Below are 16,314 nucleotides of genomic sequence, written 5' to 3' on the forward strand. Positions count from 1 at the left end.
GGCCTTGCTTCCTCCAGGAAGCCTTCCCAGGGGCACCGTCCTCTCTGCTCCAGGCACACAGCCTCCTGCCCAGCTCTTTGTACTCTGCCTGTTTGCAGGTTGGCTTCTCTACCCTGACTGTAAGCTCCTGAGGGCAAGAGTTCACCATATTCATTTATGTTTAGCCCAGAAGCCCAAGTTCTCCACACTCCTAAGTCACATGGCTGTAATTCAGGCCCCACGGAGTATGCGTGGAGGAAGGCAGGACCCCCAGATGCTCAACATCTCCTGCCAACTCTCTCTACCTCCTGCTTCAGACGCTGCTCTGAGTGAGTTGGTACCAGTGGACCCCCTGCCTTTTCTTTCCCTCTGACCCACCGTCAGCCTTTGGTTCTGTACAGCCCAGCTAACAATAAGTCAGGGTGTCTCGGGAAACACTATTAAAGGCCAAGGGTAACATTGGGCTAATAAAAAACCTAGGGACAGAAAGCTGTGGAAAACTAGACTCTCAAGATCAGATACCAATGCTCCTGAAGTCCTCCACCTGGCTCTTTCTCTGGGAGTTTTCCTCCAACCATCAATATTCTTGCTCGTGGCTGGCAGCCATGCTTCCTGTGATCCACTCCAGTGCACACAAGAGTCTCCCCGTTAAAGCCTCCCTCTGCTGATGCTCCGGACAGTGTGACCTCTCTCCACCACTGTGCCACCACCCACCAGGATGGCAGGCTCTCTGTAGAGTGTGCTCAGTGGTCTGCAGCCTTCCCGGTCACCCCTGCTATACCTTAGCAGAAGTAAGACAACATAATGGATATTCCAAATACAAACTCTAGTACCATTCTTAGAATATAGGACCTGTGATTTAAAAAACCTACACTTCACATATAGTTTTTTTTTTTCTTTCACTTCTGATTAAATTCAAAGCACTTAACAAGGGTGTCTGGGACATGCTAAATGTGCAGTGATGTTGGTGGACTGAATTAATGAACCTAATATCCTTTGTTATTCAATTTTGCTGAGAGATAAAACAGTATCTGTAACTTGTTTAATGAAATAATTGAGATGGTGGCTGCATGAGATGGTGAGAAACTTTTTCATTTCTATCTTCTAACTTTGGAGTTGATCGAGGCTAGTCAATTGATCATTTTCCAGTTCACAACCTCAGAATTAATAAACCTGTGTGAACCAATTCAAAGAGCCCAAGCAGAGAGCAAGACTCAGGAAAGGACAAAGGGTTGCAATTCCTTGTCTCAATTATGGGAGGCCAGGCCTGGCCAGAGTTACAGGGTGGGCTGGATGATTTTAGCCCAAGAGCTACAAAGCAGGGAGCAGAGACAAACTAGAATAATAAAATGGAGCAAAATTTGAGTCAAAGTTGAGGTGCTAAGTCAGCAAGATAGCCTTGGCTACGAGGTCACAGGTCAGTCACTAGTGTCCAGAACTCAGGGACTGAGAGCTGGGCTGGGCAACAGAGCCTTGCCAGAGCCCTAGAGCTGCTGCGCAGAAACCAGAGGTGTTTTCCGTGGAGTAGCTCTGACCTGGTGGCCAAAAGAGCTTCAGCAAGTTAAGTATCAACCGTGAGTGAGAGTTCAGAGTTGGCTTGAAAGCCCAGGCAGGCTGCTGAAGGACTAGAACGAAACCCAAGTGTCCTTTGACAAGAGGGCGTGTGGATAAAGTGAGGCTTGCACAATGCAGCAACCAAATAACCAGACTACAGCTGTGAAAACACGGCAGATCCCGCAAATTTAATACTCAGAGAAAGAATGAGGGCCCTAAAGAATACATACATGCAATTCCATTCACTGAAACCCAGGCAAAATAGAACTACATTTTTAAGGTTTTAAATAAAAAGATATTTAAAAAAAAGTACGGAAATTATTAGGCTAAATAAGATAGTATATTTCCTCTGGAAAGGAGGGACACATGGGGCTGGGGGTGGTAATATTCTGTTTCTTCCCCTGGTCAGTGGCTACAAGTGTTTGCTTTTTATTTATTAATTAAATTGTCCACATACATCTTGTGCACTTTTATTTTTCTATGTTCTATTTCATAATTAAAAAAAAAAGGTTTCTTATTTTTAAAAAATAAATCATACAAGTTAAAATTCCGCAAGCAGTCCTTTTAAGGAAGGGTTCCAAACATTGCTTTGTTCACCAGCCATAAATAACAATTTCAGCAAGCTCCCCACAGGCAAAACCTGCGGGCTTCTTGGCCCAAGTATTCAATCAACACGCACTTAGCAGGAACTTACTGTGTGTGGGCGTGGCGCCGGCTGCCAGGGGCTCAAGAGGCACCTTGCCCCCTCTGCTTCCTGGGAAACAGAAAATCTCTGGTATAGGACGCTTCCCCACCCCCACCCCCCAAAACTTCTGGAAGCTCGGAGCTGAAGTTTGTTGTTATTTTTGGTAACCTTCCCTGTTGTAGATTTGGGGATAATTTAATCCATTAGTTTTGCAAAAGTTGCCACGTGTGACTGAAGCCTTCTCAAATCCTTTTGGGTAGAAGTCAGAGAAAATTAATAAATAGCAGGGAGCCCATTGCTCTCCTCTTGGCCCTGCCCTCCCAACTCTGACCCCCTCCCACTCCTTGTGCCGTCTGCCCCTCTCCAAACACAAGGCAAATTAATCCTGGGTGGAGAGGCTGAGCTCCCATTACCCTAGCCCCTCCAAACAGAAACACACTTTCATTTACCATTTTGAAACACCCTTAATTAGCTCTCAGAACACACTTCCCTTTGCTGGAAAATATCCTGGGATGAAGCATAGTTCAGCTGGATGGAAAGGCCAGGTAACTTTGCTGCAGGACAAAATCTTATTTAAGATGTTGCCTCAAATGAATGTGAGGTTGCCTGGGGTTGGGCCAGAATTCGTTCCAGATTTGCAGGCACTTTTCTGGGTAGCTCAGATAGCAAAGGATCTGCCTGCAGTGCAAGAGACCCGGGTTCAATCCCTGGATCAGAAAGATCCCCTGGAGAAGGAAATGGCAACCCACTCCAATATTCTTGCCTGGAGAATTCCATGGACAGAGGAGCTTGGCAGACTACAGTCCGTAGGGTCTCAAAGAGTTGGAAACAACTGAGCGAGTAACACTTTCAGTGGAGTGGCTGAAGACGTGGCGGTGCGGCCGTGGAAACCAGGCTTGCTTTCTTTTTCCTCTTGAGGTAATAAACCTACCTAGGCATCTGTGAAATGTGACCATGCCAAAGATCCTGTTCCCTTCATGACTCCGCCAACTTCTGGGACATTTCCAAGACATTATCTGGAAACAGAAAAATGTTCAGGGAGCTGAGGGAAAAGTGGATTATGTTTAGAGTCATTTTCAGGGAGACTGAAATAAGTTTGAACTGTTCTGGGGAAATGGGCTGAGAGATTTGTGCCTTATGGCTAGACTTCGTCAAGTTGGAAGAAATGCATTCAGAACAACACTATGAAATCTTGAAAATGTGTACAATTTCAATGAAAACACAAACCTTCTATTGGTTAGAGTACACATGTGCATGGCTGCACCCCCCCCCACACACTCGAGTTCACACTGTGTACACACACAGACACATATGTGAGCCCATATGTACACACACATATTTACACATAACTATTCACCCAAATGGGTATGAACACAAAAGTCAGAGAGGGAAGGAGGAAAAGGGAACGGTATATAGGAAAGAACCTTTTAAGAAAACAATGCTTTCAGTTCAAGAAACCCAGAGAGCAGTGGATCTGAAGTTTGTTTGTACTATATACTGTTCCATTGATCTATATGTCTGTTTTTGTACCAGTACCATACTGTTTTGAGGACTGTAACTTGATCCCACTCCTGGGAATATAGCCAGAGAAAACTAGTTTGAAAATATACATACACTCCTATGTTCATAGTAGCACTATTTACAGTAGCCAGACGTGGAAGCAACTTACGACAGAGGAATGGGCAAAGAAGGCCTGGTACATATATACAATGGAATATTACTCAACTATTTAAAAAACTTAAATAATGCCATTTGAAGCAACATGGGCAGACCTAGAGTTTATCATACTAAATGCAGTAATTGAGGGTGGAAAAGACAAATACCATATGGTATCGCTTTCACGTGGAACCTAAAAATGTGATACAAGTGAATTTATTTACAAATCAGAAACAGGCTCATATAGAAAACAAATTTATGGCTCCCAAGGGGGTAAAGGGGGAGGGATAAATTAGGAACTTAGCAGTAAAATACACCCACTACTATGCTTGGATTTCCAAGGTGGCACTAATGGTAAAGAACCTGCCTGCTAATGCAGGAGACGTAGGAGACGCAGGTTGGATCCCTGGGTTGGGAAGATCCCCTGAAGGCAGACACAGTCACCCAATCCAGTGTTCTTGCTTGGAGAATCCCATGGACAGAGGAGCCTGGTGGGCTGCAGTCCATAGTGTCATGAAGAGTCAGACACGACTGAAGTGACTTGGCACGCACCCATGCACTGCTACATATAAAATACAGAACCAACAGGAACCTACTGTATAACACGGGAAGCCATGGTCACTATCTTGTAATAACCTATAATGGAAAAGAATCTAAAAAAGAATATATATATATATATCTGAATCACTTTGATGTACACTGGAAATTAACACACCATTGTAAACCAACTATATTTTGGTAAAAATTTTTTAAGTATAAAAATAAGAATAAAATAGTAAAAATAAAATTTATGTATCCTCTATAAGATAAAAAATGCACTGCAGACAATGATAAAATTACATCCAATCTTGGAAGAGGTCAGGGTAAGTGTGGACTGTGATGCTTCAGCCTCCTAGGTCAATGGCAAATGCACCTGTAACTAGAATTTTCCAGCCCCACCCACCGTGAGTAAGTTCCTCTGCAGATTGGTTTTCCTAGCACTTCTCCCTGGGCCGCCCCAGGCCCCAGAGCCTGACCAAGGAATGCCTAGGGCTCTGCTCCTCTTTGTTGTGGCTAGTATATCTAACCTGGGAAGGGCAGTTGCCCTCCATGTTCCCTCTTTTTCAAATCTTCTCTCTGGATTCTTTACTCTCCTTCTGCCTGCTAGAGTGTCTCAAAACTATGGAACTGAGACTCAATAGATACCCTATAAAAAATAAAACACTGACTTTTATGAAAAACTTCCAGATTGAAAGCTGTGGATATCTAAAGCAGACCAGTCCCTGAAAATAGGTCTTCAGATGCCAAGCATTTGGGGTAAAGTCTTTTCCTAAATTTCTCACCTTCCACGTGTGGAATGCCCTCTGCACTGCTGAGATGGTCTGGTGATCACTATTATGTGTGAGGAAGAACATCTGAAGAAGAGCATGGAAAAGCATATCCAGGATCACAGAACTATTTCCTAAAGCATATTACCTGATACGCTGGCTCCATCGAAACCTGTGACTTCAGGCTGAAAATTGATTTGAGAAATGCTAGAAAAAAACAGATTATGTTCTAGGGGATTCCTCTGAATCCCTAATATGCTAAGGTAGGTCGTGAATCTCCAAAGGGGGACTGGAAGATGCATTAATTCCAAACTTATCAAACTTTGAGGGTGTTTCTTCTTCAAGAAGCAGAGTTTGAGATGAACCCACATGGGAATGCAAGTGAAAGGCAACATTGCAGCAGCTGGATTTTGTAGGGTTCAGGACTTGATTTTGCTGACTATTCTTAATGGGGGAGGGAGGTAGGCAGAATATTAGGATGGTGCGTATCCTTTCTAATTATTGCTTCTTATAAATTCTGCTGTAATAAGCCACCAAGGGATTGGTAGGGAATGTTTGCCATTGGTTCCAGCTACCCAGCCTCTGAACACCCTGGACTTGGGGGAGCACTCACTTAACGAGTCTTGGAAAGAAGCAGAGCCCACCTCCTCCTCATGAAACTGAAAATGTGAACTTAAGGGAGGAAGCAGGGGCTTGGTTTGTCACAAAAAAACACATGTAAGATTATTCACAACAGTAGGATGGCGACAAACTGGGAATCAGCTAACTGTTAACCAGCAGAATAGATAAATGAACTGTGGTACAGTCATACAGTGGAGTATGAGAAAATGAGGGAAAAGATTTAATAATGACTGTGTAACAACATGGGTGAATCTCACAGTCCTAATGTTGAATGAAAAAAGGTTGACACAAGTACATCTTGTGATTCCACTTATTTGAAGCTCAGGCAAAACTAAAGTCTGGTGTGAGGTTTCAACATGCTAGCTGTATTGAGGGAAGTATTAACAGGGCAGGGACATGAAGGAATTTCTTCAGGTTCTGGAAATGTGCAAAAATGTTATCAAGCTATACATATATGTGTTGTCATTCAGTCACTAAATCGTGCCCGACTCCTTGAGACCTCATGACTGCTATAGGCCAGTCTCCTCTGTCCTCTAGTATCTCCTAGAGTTTACTCAGATTTTTGTCCGCTGAGTTCATGATGCTATCTAACCATCTTATCTTCTGCCCCCCTTCTCTTTTTGCCTTAAATCTTCCCCAACATCAGGGTCTTTTACAATGAGTCGGCTCTTTCGCATCAGGTGACCAAAAGATTGCAGCTTCAGTTTTAGCATCAGTCCATCCAGTGAATATTCAGGGTTGAAATCCTTTAGGATTGACTGATTTGATATGCTTGCAGTTCAAGGGACTCTCAAGAGTCTTCTCCAACGTCACACTTTGAAAGCATCAATTCTTTGGTGCTCAGCCTCCTATGTGGTCCAAATCTCACATCCATACATGACTACTGGAAAAACCATAGCTTTGACTACATGGACAAAGTAATGTCTCTGCTTTTTTAATTCACTGTCTAGGTTTGTCATAGGTTTTCTTCCAAGAAGCAATTGTCTTTTTAATTTCATGGCTGCAGTCACCATCTGCAGTGATTTTGGAGTCCAAGAAAATAAAATATGTCACTGCTTCTACTTTCTCCCTTCTATTTGCCATGAAGTGATGGGACCAGATGCCATGAACTTATTTTTTAGAATGTTGAGTTTTAACCCAGCTTTCTCACTCTTCTCTTTTACACACATCAAGAGCCTCTTTAGTTCCTCTTTACTTTCTGCCAGCTTATAATTCATCCTGCCCAGCATTTCACATGATGTACTCAGCATAAAGTTGAATAATCAGGGTGACAATATGCAGCCTTGTATTTCTTTCCCAATTTTGAACCAGTCCATTGTTCCATATCTGATTCTAACTATTGCTTCTTGATCTACATACAGGTTTCTGAGGAGATACGGAAGGTAGTCTAATACTCCTGTCTTTTGAAGAATTTTTCCACACTTTGTTGTGACCCATACAGTCAAATGCTTTAGCATAGTCAATGAAGCAGACGTAGATGTTTTTCTGAAACTTCCTTGCTTTCTCCATGATCCAATGAATGTTGGCAGTTTGATCCCTGGCTCCTCTGCCTTTTCTAAATTCAGCTTGTACAGCTGGAAGTTCTTGGTTCATGTACTGCTGAAGTCTAGCTTGAAGGATTTTGAGTGCAACCATGTTAGTATGTGAAAAGAGCGCAGTTGTAAAATAGTTTGAACAATCTTTGGCATTGTTCTTCTTTGGGATTGGAATGAAAACTGACCTTTTCCAGTCCTGTGGCCACTGCTGAGTTTTTCAAATTTGCTGAAATATTGATTGCAGCACTTTAACAGCATCACCTTTTAGGATTTGAAGTAGCTCAGCTGGACTTCCATCACCTCCACTAGCTTTGTTTGTAGTGATCCTTCTTAAGGCCCACTTGACTTCACACTCCAAGATGCTTGCCTGTAGGTGAGTGACCATACCATTGTGGTTATTCGGGTCATTAAGACCTTCCTTATATAGTTCTTCTGTGTATTCTTGCCACCTCTTCTTAATCTCTTCTACTTCTGTTAGGCCCTTACTCTTTCTGTCCTTTATCGTGTCCATCCTTGCATAAAATGTTCTCTTGGTAAAATCTCCAGTTTTTTAGAGATCGCTGGCGTTTCCCATTCTATTGTTTTCTTCTATTTCTTTGCATTGTTCATTTAAGAAGGTCTTCTTATCTCTCCTTGCAATCTCTGGAACCCTGCGTTCAGTTTCCCTTTCTCCCTTGCCTCTCACTTCTCTTCTTTCCTCAGCTATTTGTAAAGTCTCCTCAGACAGCCACTTTGCTTCTTGCATTTCTTTTTCTTGAAGATGGTTTTGGTCATTGCCTTTCTTGGTGGCTCAGACGGTGAAGCGTCTGCCTATAATGCAGGTAGACCCGGCTTCAATTCCTGGGTCAGGAAAATGCCCTAGAGAAGGAAATGGCAACCTACTCCAGAATTCTTGCCTGGAAAATCCCGTGGATGGAAGAGGAGACTGGCAGGCTACAGTTTATTGGGTCGCAAAGAGTCGGACACGACTGAGCTACTTCAGTTTCTTTCTTTCTATACAATGTTACAAACCTCAACCTATAGTTCTTTAGGCAGTCTATCAAATCTAATTGCTTCAATCTATTTGTCACCTCTACTATATAATCACAAGGGATCTGATTTAGGTCATATCTGAATGGTCTAGTGGTTTTCCCTACTTTCTTCAATGTAAGCCTTAATCTTGCAATAAGGGGCTGATGATCTGAGCCACAGTCAACTCCAGGTCTTGTTTTTGATGACTGTATAGAGCTTCTCCATCTTTGGCTGCAAAGAACATAATCAATCTGATTTTAGTATTGATCATCTGGTGATGTCCATGTGTAGAGTAATCTCTTGAGTTATTGGAAGAGGGTGTTTGCTATGACCAGGGTGTTCTCTTTACAAAACTCTGTTAGCTTTTGCCCTCCTTCATTTTGTACTCCAAGGCCAAACTTGCCTGTTACTCCAGGCATCTCTTGACTTCCTACTTTTGCATTCCAGTTCCCTAGGATGAAAAGGACATCTTTTTAAAAAAATTATTTATTTTTTAATTGAAGGATAATTGCTTCACAGAATTTTGTTGTTTTCTGTCAAACCTCGACATGAATCAGCCATCAGTTCAGTTCAGTCGCTCAGTCGTGTCCGACTTTCTGCGACCCCATGAATCACAGCACGCCAGGCCTCCCTGTCCATCACCAACTCCCAGAGTACACTCAAACTCATGTCCACAGAGTCGGTGATGCCATCCAGCCATCTCATTCTCTGTTGTCCCCTTCTCCTCCCGCCCCCAACCTTTCCCAGCATCAGAGTCTTTTCCAGTGAGTCAACTCGTCGCATGAGGTGGCCAAAGTGTTGCAGTTTCAGCTTTAGCATCAGTCCTTCCAATGAACACCCATAGGTATACATATATCCCCTCCTTTTTGAACCTCCCTCCTATCTCCCTCCCCATTCCACCCCTCTAGGTTGATACAGAGGCCCTCTTTGAGTTTCCTGAGACATACAGCAAATTCCTGTTGGCTCTCTAATAATGAGCGATGTTGAGCATCTTTTCATGTGTTTCTTAGCCATCTATATCAAGGACATCTTTTTTTGGTGTTCTAGATGGTGTTATAGATCTTCGCATAGCAAGTCAACTTCAGCTTCTTCACTATCAGTAGTTGGGGCGTATACTTAGATTGATTGTGATGTTAAATGGTTTGCCTTGAAAGCCAACTGAGGTCATTCTGTCATTTTTGAGAATGCACGCAAGTATTGCATTTTTCTTTTGTTGACAAGGAGGGCTACTCCATTTCTTCTAAGGGATTCTTGCTCACAGTAGTAGATATAATGGTCATCTGAATTAAATTCACCCATTCCCACACATTTTTGTTCACTGATTCCTAAGATGTCGATGTTCACTCTTGCCATCTCCTGCTTGACCATGCCCAATTTTCATTCATGGACCTAAGATTCCAGGTTCCTATGCAATATTGTTCTTTACAGCACTGGACTTTACTTTCACCACCAGACACATCCACAACTGAGAGTCATTTCTGCTTTAGCCCAGTCATTTCATTCTTTCCAGAGCTAATAGTAATTGCCCTCTGCTCTTCCCCAGTAGCATATTGGACACTTGCTGACCTAGAGGGCCCTCCTCCGGCCCCATTTATTTTTGCTTTTTCACAGTGTCCATGGCAATCTCCAGGCAAGAATACTGGGGTGGGTTGCCATTTCCTTCTCTAGTGTACCATGTTTTGTCAGAATTCTTCACTATGACCCATCCATCTTGGGTGGCCCTGACAGCATGGCTTATAACTTCACTGAGTTATGCAAGCACCTTTTCCATGACAAGCGCTGTGATCCATGAAAGGGTTATACATTTAATATCTATGCAATGTACATATTAGTTAATTCCTCCCAAAGAGGTAAATGAATAGAAAGATGGCGGAAGAACAGCATTTACTAATGACATCATAACTAGCATTTAAAAAATACATGCTAGGATTTATATATATAATTATTTGTATTGCTTAAAATACGTGGTGAAAGTTTTGAGACTTTAAAATAAAAATAGCTTAATTGAGGTATCACTGACCAAATAAACTACCCATATTTAACTGACAAAATTAATTGTCTTGGTCCATGTAAACACCTATGCAGTCATGACAGCCATCAAGAGGCTGAGCCATCCTCAAGTTTTCCCACACCTCCTGGCAATCCACCCCCCATGCCTGCCCTCCCTACTCCTTTCCCAGCCCTCTGCCTCCCCAGGCACCCACTGGTCTGCTTTCAGGCACTACGAATTCGTTTGCATTTTCTTCAGTTTTACCTAATTTTACATAACTGGAATTGTGCCTAATTTCTCCTCACTGCTGAAGAGTATTCAGTGACATATTTTGTCTTCTCACCTGTTGGTGGACAGTTGGAATGTTTCCAGTTTGGGATGGTTATAAATAAATCTTCTGAGAACTTTTTTGTACACATATCTGCATGAACTCATACATTTCTTTTGAGTGAATACCTGGGAGGAGAATGGCTGGATCAAATGATGAACTTTTTAAGAAACTGTAAAATTTATTTCGAAGTTGGATGTTGCATTTCACATTTGCAACATTAAGCTATGATAATTCTAGCTCCCGCCCATTTCTACTAACACTTGTGCAATCTCTAACCATCCTAATGGGTGTTTAGTGGTTTCCTGTTGTAGTTCCAGTTTGCGTTTTCCTAATGACTAATGATGTTGAGCATCTTTTCACTTTGACATGTGTGTATCATTTTTGATGAAGTGTCTGTTAATGTCTTCTTCCCGTTTTATGCTGTTTACTTTCTTATTACTGAGTTTTGAGAATTATTTTTAATACTTTTTTATTGGTGTATCGTTGATTTACAAGGTTGTGTTAGTTTCTGTTGTACATCAGTGAATCAGCTGCACATAAACATATATCTATTCTCTTCTAGACTCCATTCCCATATAGGTAACTATAGAGGACCAAGAGAATTCTTAGTGTATTGTGCATTCTAGTCCTTTATCACATATATTATTTGCAGATATGTTATTCCAGTCCATGATACCATTTGAAGAAGTTTTTGATTTTGATGAAGTCCAGTTCATTGATTTTTTATGTGCTGCGTTTTTGGTGTTGCATCTAAAATATCTTTGCCTTACCCAAGATGTCAAAGGTTTCTCCTCTGTTGTGGTCTAGAATTTTTATAGTTATAGGCTTTGCATTTAGGTTTATGAAGTACTTGGCATTAATTTTTATGTATAGTACAAAATATGGATTGAAGAATTTTTTTGCATATATGTATCCATTTTTCTGACACTTTTTGTTGAAAAGAGAGTACTTTACTGAATTGCCATTGTATTTTGATCAAAAATCAGTTTACTACATGTGGTTCTATATCTGGATTCTCTGTTCTAGTCCAGGGATCTATTTGTCTATCTTCACACCGTTACAGCTCTGTTCTACTTTGTCAACACTGTTTAGCTATTTAAGATTTGAGGTATTTCCATATGGATTTTCGCTTTTAGTTTGTTAGTATGGTGAATTATATGGGTTGATTTTCAAATATTAAATTAATTTTACAGTTGAAATAATAATTGTGGTCAGAGGAATTATCCTTTCTAGATATTTTGAATTCAATTAACTAAAATTTTGTTGAGAAATTAGCATCTATATTCATGAAAGATGTTTGTCAGTAGTTTTCTTTACCTGGTTTTGGTATAGGGCTTGGTATCAAGAATGGCTTCAGGATGAATGGAGGAAATCCTTCCTCTTCATTGGTATTCTGGAAGCATTTGTAGTTATTTGGTGTTATTTCTTTCTAAAATGTTTGGTAGAATTTACTGATGAACTATCTGGTCCTGGAGATTTTTGTTTTCTGTTCTCTGTTGTTTTTTATTTTTGAGGGGGGAGGTAGAAAGGGGTTGTTTACAACTTTAATTTCTCTAATAAATATATGGCTACTCAAGTTATCTATTTCTTCTTCAGTGATATTTGACAGTTTGTGTCTTTTAAGGAATTTGACTATCTCATCTAACTTGTTGAATTTATTGGCACAAGGTTGTTCATGACTGTACTAGGTTGAAATTCATGTCCTCTGTGGCCTTATTTGGAAATGGGGTTCTTTGCAGATGGAATTAACTAAGAAGAGGTCACACTGGATTAAGATGATCCCTAAGTCTAATATGACTAATGTCTTTGGAAGAAGAGGGATACATGGACACAAGGGAAATGCCACATGATGACACAGACAAAGTCCGGGGTGGCAACACGGCAAGGCAAGTACTGCTAAGAATCTCTGGCTACCACCAGTACCTAAGAGAGTCCAGGAAGGATTCTACTCAGTCTCCGAGGGAAAATGGTCCTGTTGATACCTAGATTTTGGACTTCTAGCTTCCAGAACCATGAAAGAATGCATTTCTGTTGTTTTCAGCTGTCCAGTTTGTGATACTTTTTTATGGTAGCCCTAGGAAATGAATACAATAACAATTTCTTTGTTATCCTTTTAATATCTGTGAAATCTGTATGAATATCACCTCTTCTCATTCCTGATGTTAGTAATTTACATCTCTTCTTTCATTTTTCCTGAGCACTCTGTCTTGAGATATATCAATTTCATTTATCTTTGCAAGGAACCAGCTTTCATTCCACTGGTTTTTCTCTATTGCTTGTCTGTTTTCTGTTCCAATGATTTCTACTCTAATATTTGTTACTTCCTTTCTTCTACTACCATGTGTTTAGTTTGCTTTTCCCCCATAGAATTTCTTAATGTAAAATCAGAGGTCATAGATTTGAGACCTTTCTTCTCTTCTAGTATTTTGGATTAGTGTAATAAAATTTTTTCTCAGTGCTGTTTAGCAATATCCTACACATTTGGACATGTTATGTTTTCATATTAATTCAGTTCAAAATGCTTTCTAATTTTCCTTATGATTTCTTCTTTGACCCTTGGCTTATTTAGAAGTATGTTGCTTAGTTTCCAGATATTTGGAGATTTGCCAGTGATCTTTTGTTAACTGATTTATGTTTTAATTCCACTATCATCAGAAAATCCTTTTGTATGAAAATCCTTTGATATTAATTGAGATTTGTTTTATGGCCCATTTACCTGTCTTTTTTTTTTAAACAATAATGTTTTTTATTATACAAAGCATTATAATTTTCTCAACACTCTTCACTCAATCATCAACAAACTTTCCACTGTATTCATTTAACAAATCAACAGTGTCAAACTACACTTCACTACATTTCAACCTCCAAGCACTCAACTTAAAGAGACCAACAAAAAAGTGCTTGGAGCACCAAATGGAAAGATAAGAAAACCTGGAAAGGTCAACAGAGATACTTTGAAGCAGTTAAAGGGGATGATGGGTTTGGGGAGGAATTAGATTCCTGAGCACCATCAGATTTCCCTCATGGGTCAAAGAGGTTTACAAAATCAGTTTTAAGACATGAGATTAGAACTAGGGAATCAGAGGAACCCATACTCTGGGATATTGCAGGTCATCCAAGTTCCTGGGTTGGCAGAAGTGAAAAAAAAGGGGCACAGAGAAAGTGGGAATGAGAAGCAGAGGAGAAGCAGGATAGAGACAGGTGGTGAGAAGCACAGAGGGAGAAGTTGTGCCTAGAAGAAATAAAGTTCGGAACTTGTCATGAATTGGAAAAATGAAAAGCCATAGTCACAAATCTGGAAGATGGACTATGGGACACGAAAACCTGGAATTTTCTACCTTCCAGGAGATGATGACAAATCCTGAAGCTGTACAGGGGCAGGCAGTGAGGTGCATTTAAGACTAAACCATCTGTTTTATAAGAGTAAGACATTGGTAACCTTGCTTAACTAATTCTACCCTGTGGATTTAAAAACAATATGTGCCTAGAAGGTAGCCTCCCAAGCAGGTTACACGCCTACAGGCAATATAGAAGGGCTCTAAGCATGGGTCTGTAAAAAACAAAACTCAACTAATGTTACTGTCAAGTGAAGAGACAGATTTCATTGTTCTCTTCAACCTTTTTAGTAGTTTCCTAAAGCTAAGCCATTCTGATCACTTGAAATAAGCTAGTATTGCCAAATACTGTATAATCAAATAGGTTGACTGTGATCAAACCCCAATTTTTCCTGAGCCTTAACTGCCTCGGTGATGTGGAACACAGTTGGCAGCATGGAAGTTATTACTTTTTTGGGAGACTGGGAGGGAACTGGGGATCAACAATTGCCTAACTATATGTGTATGTAAACAAAAGAGATCAAACCGATCAATTAAATTAGCCATTCAGAATCCCTCTTGCCAAAAAGTTGTAACCTTGAGACTGATTAAGCAAAACAGGATTCCGCTACTCAGATGCTCTGAGTCTGGGAAGCACTGGCTTTGATGATAATCCTGATGATAATTCAGTTTTTATTTCAATCTTCTCGGGCTCTTCTGCCTAAGGCTACTCTGCCCAGCCAGAGGCAGCTTCACACAAACGTGTGCCAGGTTTTCGCGTGGTTCCTTGCAAGGGGCGTCTCACCACCCTCTTCAGTTGTCCACTTCCTCCTCTTCATTGTGTTCTTCCTCCTCCAGCCTTTCCTCGTCTTCGTCATTGTCTTCATCCCTGCTCTTGTCCTGCTCTTCCGAATCCGTTTTTTTGTCTTTGTCCTTTTTCTTTTGCTCTGAAGCTTCCTTCTTGCCTTTCTGCTCCCTCCTGTAAGCTTCCAGAGCTTCTTTTAACGGGGTAACGAACCGCTGAAACTCCAACTCCTCCATGGCTGACAGCACATCGCTGGCATTCAGTGTCTTCCGTTTCCCTTTCATCGCAAAGTTGTTGGCACAGGATGTGGCGTACAGCACGAAGACGCTGGCGGCGCGGGAGATGGCGCTCCGGGCCTCCTTGGAGATGTTGACACCGTCCGGGAGCGCCTCCTTGATGATTCTGGTGATGACGGCGTTGGGCAGGTTTAGATCCTCGGGCCTCTCCGCCATGGCCGCGGCCGGGGCCCGGGCCTGCGATCTCCTCCTCAGGCCGCTACGGCCCATTTACCTGTCTTGATTCACGTTCTGTGTGCATTTGAAAAAGATGAATATTCTGCTACTCTTCTATAGAGTGTTCTATAAATGTCAACTACATCGTGGGTTGCTAATATTTTTAAAAATCTTCCATGTCCTTAATGATTTTCTCTCTTCTAGTTCTATCAGTTATCAAGAATAGGATGTTGAAATCTCTATCATTTTGTATTTATCTGTTTCTCCTTGTAGTTCTTTCAATCTTTGATTCATATATTTTAAAGCTCATTTATTAGGTGCATACATATTTTGTATTGTAATTTCTTCTTGATGGACTGATTTCCTGTTGTTATGAAATAACCTCTTTACCCCAATTGATATTATTTCTTCTGAAATCTACTTTGTGTGATATTAATATAAGTAATTGTTTTCTTTTCATCAGTGTGAGCACCATTAATCTTTTCCCATCATTTTAGCTTAACTGCTATTAGTATTTGAAGTGACTTTCTTGTAGGCAGCGTATAGTTGGTCATTCTGACAATCTCTACCTTTTAATGGGATATTAAGAACATTTGCATTGTATTTTCAGAGAAGGCAATGGTACCCCACTCCAGTACTCTTGCCTGGAAAATCCCATGGACAGAGGAGCCTGGTAGGCTGCAGTCCATGGGGTCACTAGGAGTCGGACATGACTGAGCGACTTCACTTTCATGCATTGGAGAAGGAAATGGCAACCCTCTCCAGTGTTCTTGCCTGGAGAATCCCAGGGATGGGGGAGCCTGGTGGGCTGCCATCTATGGGGTCGCACAGAGTTGGACACGACTGAAGTGACTTAGCAGCAGCAGCATTGTATTTTAAAGATCTAGTACAAAAAATATCAGTTATCTCATTAGTAATTTTTACATTGATTACATATTGAAATTAAGATATTTGAGGTATTTTGAGTTAAGTAAAATATTAAAGTTTTAAAAAGAACGTTTGTTTTATATTTACTGTAATTGTTTATATGGTTAGCTTTAAATCTGTCATCTTGCTATTTGACCCACTGATTCT

The 16,314-nt window shown here is 40.9% G+C and overlaps 1 pseudogene; it reads right to left on the reverse strand.

Moving 5' to 3' along the window:
- Positions 1-13,468: 13,468 nt before the first annotated feature.
- On the reverse strand, positions 13,469-15,284 carry LOC129555107 (DNA polymerase epsilon subunit 3 pseudogene; annotated as a pseudogene).
- Between the last annotated feature and the right edge of the window lie 1,030 nt (positions 15,285-16,314).

The sequence above is a fragment of the Moschus berezovskii genome, chromosome 12 (assembly GCF_049115385.1).
Source record: "Moschus berezovskii isolate FMDL1 chromosome 12, NW_MosBer_1.0, whole genome shotgun sequence".
Taxonomy (NCBI): domain Eukaryota; kingdom Metazoa; phylum Chordata; class Mammalia; order Artiodactyla; family Moschidae; genus Moschus; species Moschus berezovskii.